Here is a 3,963-nt window from a genome sequence, read left to right as displayed (position 1 = left end):
TCCCGAGGCAGAAGCTGGGTTGTGCTTGCAGCGGGAGCTGCCAGTCCAGGGGTTGCTGGCTGTTTCCAGGAGCTGCCTGCGTGTCCAAGGCGAGGGGCAGCTTCGCTCCCAGGGCTCCCCCGCCCCCTCTTTCAACACTTCAGTCGTGCTGCCTCACGCTGGAAATGCAACCTCTCACACTGACACTGCTCCATCAGAAATCCTGCTGTTCTGTGTCTCGATTTCAAGCATGCACTTAACGCCAGCTTCCTCTAGGAGAGGGTTGCTTATTTTTTCTTCAAATGTGTGTCGTTTTCTGTTAACATTTGAAAGGCAAAAACTTTTACATTTGAAGCAGAAACAAGGAAAGCCAGCCATGAGGAGTGGTGATTGGGGAGTAAAAGGAACTAGGCTTAAGTGTCCCTTCCAACCCAAACTGTCCTGTGATCCTCTATTAGCACTACCAGAAGCAGGCAGGAATAAGCAGAAGGGTGCCCTTATGGATGAGGGTATTTTCATTACTCCTCTTAATTTCATGAGAGCAAGTAACACAGTCTGCCCTCACCACACACAGAGATTTCCCACTGTCCATTCAGCTGCTGAACCTCTCCCTGTTTTGGCTACTTTCCTTACTCCTGCCTGGGCACTGGATTTACCTTACAAATCCCACTTATTTCATATTGCTCCTGTATTAATTTTCTGTTGCCCTCTTGGTGGCTTGTTTGAACTCTTACACCGCTCTCTTCTCCCCCCTGCTTTGCCATGCACGCTGTTGAGCCATGGCTTTGCCTCTCCAGAAAACGCCCTCCTTCTCCTCCTTCCCCCTCCTCCTTTAAAGTTTCAGATTTCCCGTCCTGGCAGCCAGCGAGGGGCTGCACACCATGAGCTGCCGGCTGGGTCTGCTCTGTGACCACAGGACCTGATTCACCTCCTGCAAGCTGAGTAGCGTGAAAATAAATCAGCTGGGCAGGAGCTGGTTGGGAGTTGCAAAACACAGGGACACATGGCGAAACCAACACATGGGCTGGGCAGTGACCAGCAAGGCTTCTCTAGGAGTTTGCAGTTCTCCCGTATATATTCCCCTCGGGCCAGCAATGCTGAGTGAGACCTTTCAACAGATTAGCTCTGCCACACTGTTTAAACCAGCTTTTCGTGTTCAGCTGAGATGGGTTTAACCCAAAATCCTGCATCTGAAAGTGCCCTTACTCTGCCTTCCCGCCTGGTCCCAGCGTGGCAGGAGGGTTTTGTCTCTAATACCTAGGATCTAAACACAGCCATGCTTTGAAGAAAATGAAAATCCAAACCATCTCTAATCATTGCTTGGTTTTCTTTCTCCCAGTCTGCACATTTGAGTGCTGAAGCCAATTAGTCACCTCTCCTTCAACAGGTTCTCCTCCTGCCGCCGCCTGTTCCCCGAGTCTTTTGAAATCATCGCTGTGTGCGCCTGGGTCTGTGGCTGTGACAAGCAAATATTTAAAGTTAATTTAGAAGCAGGTGTCTGAAGTGGCTGGGTAGATCCTCATCTTTGAGCTGCTCCTTGAGGGAGGCAATGGAGCTTTATTGGGGTTCAAGTGTTTGAGTGTATGAAGCTGTTTCCAGAACCTGTATCTCCAGTCCTGCCACATTAGGCCACTGTAGTGAGTTAGTGACTTCTGTAGTGGGAAGCCTTCTCTGGGGAGGATGACTGACATTATACATTATTTTCCTCCCAGATTTCAGTGAAGTTTCGCTTTTTCTGAATTGTAAATGAGAAAAAAAAAAAAATTACTGTTCAGAATGTTCTCTCTTGAAAAGATGTTTGCTTTTCACAGCTCAAACAGAAAGCAGCTCAGTGCATCCAAAAGCTGCCTCACCCTTTGAGCGTGTTCCCAGATCTCAGCCAAGAGCACTACTATGGAATAGCTGTGAGTAGCCGGAAGAGCATTGTGGGGATTGAGATGCAAATGAGCAAACAAACAGCCCCCATCGCTGCAGAGGTTCCCTATCTCCTTCTGCCCCTCACTTTGGAACTGCGGGAGGCTTAACCTGGCCCTGCAGCCAGAGACACGGGCTCTGCAGCCACAACCCTGGGCTGTGCTCGTTTGTAGGACTCATCACCTTGGGTGAGATGAAGAACTGCACCAGCATCATGAAGGCATGGAGGACAGGCGGGGCTTTCAAAGCCCCCCATGTTGCATTTCCTTTTCTAGCTCCCCAGAACTAAATTTTCTGCTGCGTTTTCTGAGCTAAAGGGGGCACAATGGAAGCCAGAGGTAGTAGCCACAGCAAAAGAGCACACACTGGTCCATATCTTAACGGTTCCCAGTTTTTAAGCAGTTTCAAGAGTTCCAAAGTGTAACGTGAGCAGCTGCTTGGGCACTTGTTTGTTTTCTCAAACGCAGAGAGCTAGAATATTGCAAAGGAAATCAGATCCAGTAACTTGGGGGCATACACAGGGTTGCATATACAAACACACCAAGGAATAAAGCACTAGGGTGTTTTCTCTGTATGCTTTTCTTTCCACCATGAGGGAAGGAAGCAAAACATTCTAATAAAACCTTCTTCTAAAGAAATAATCAAGGCAGAGCTCTAAAGCCTGTGTCACTGCACATGGGCAGAAGAAGGCATTTTGCATTATTGCATGTTGTCATCGCTTCGCTCAGTGTTGTCCCTGCCTGCTAATTACATGTTTACATGCACGGCATCGTTTGACATAATTACTGTAATTATGTTAATGCTTCATAATCAACAGAACAGTACCTGTAATTTACCAAACAAAAAACGACATGAAAAGCTAAACCAACAAATGGAAGGGGATACACTGCATAGGATTCAATCCGTCCGTGCAGACACAGGCAGGAAGCACTCAGACCTGGCATCCCCTGCTGTAGCCATCAGGTGCTCCCAGGCAGCACCAGGCCCCTTTGCGAGGCGTTTTAAAAGGTACTAACGAGGTAACACACCAAACTGTGAAAGGGTGTAAATGTTTAATACCCATCCACGAACTCTCACCTAGAAAAATCTGTGCAGTGCCCTTCACAAGGCTGCGTGACAGACACTTGAAAGTACAACAGGAGACCACAAAGGCCAGTGATCTGGAAATATTTTAACCCCTCTCCTATCCGTGGATGTACAGTATCTCAAGCCCCTTTTTGCTTTTTTGAAGGAAATAGGTGGTGCCAGAGCACAATCTGGGTGCAGCTGGATCCCTCCCCCCCCTTTATCTTGGCGTGGGTAGTTTTGGTTTGGGGCCGATTCACCCCCCGGCACTTCACTGGCATCCTGGAAGGCTTTTCTTTGCCTCTGGTTTCTCACAGAAGGGTCTCTGCCGCTAAGGGGTAAGTATCCAAAGTTAACTATGGCATAAACAGGGACATTAAACAAGACAAAAGAATTATCCAGAGTTGTCATTAAGTGCTGGAGAGTTCTACAAATAAGACCGAGTCCCAAGTGCTTCCTGGTAAGGGGAGACACAAGAAGGTTCTGGCAAAGTTATCAGACTCCATCCACTCAGGAGCCGTGCCCGGGTGGAGATGCTGGGGCTGCGGGCACCGCAGACCCCGCAGCGGGCACCGCAGACCCCGCAGCGGGTCACTGCCGGGCCCGGGCACAGCCAGCAGCTCTGCCCAGGTTCCCCCAGCGCAGGAGGAGCATCCCTGTGTCTCTCCCCTTTGCTGCCAGCGGGCACCCCCCGTTCCCCGCACACCCCGAGGCGGGGGCAGCAGGCAGGGCAGGGCAGGGGGGGCACCCCGCAGCGCCCGGGGGGCTCTCGGCATCTCCGGGGGGACGGGATGGGGGGTCCCGCACGGGCCGTGCCCGCGGGGCTCGCTCCGACGCCGCGTTTTGCTCACGCAGCAAGTGCCGCCCCCCCCCCCGGGAGGAGGGAGGGACGGAGGGGAGGGAAGGAAGGAGGAGCCGGCCCGTTGCGGGCGGTCCGGGGAGGCAGGGCCGCTCCCCGCCCCTCAGCTGGGAGCCCGCAGCGAGCTGGGGCGAACTGCAGAGCCG

Source organism: Apus apus, chromosome 17, assembly GCF_020740795.1.
Source record: "Apus apus isolate bApuApu2 chromosome 17, bApuApu2.pri.cur, whole genome shotgun sequence".
NCBI lineage: Eukaryota > Metazoa > Chordata > Aves > Apodiformes > Apodidae > Apus > Apus apus.
This window is presented reverse-complemented; position numbering follows the sequence as displayed.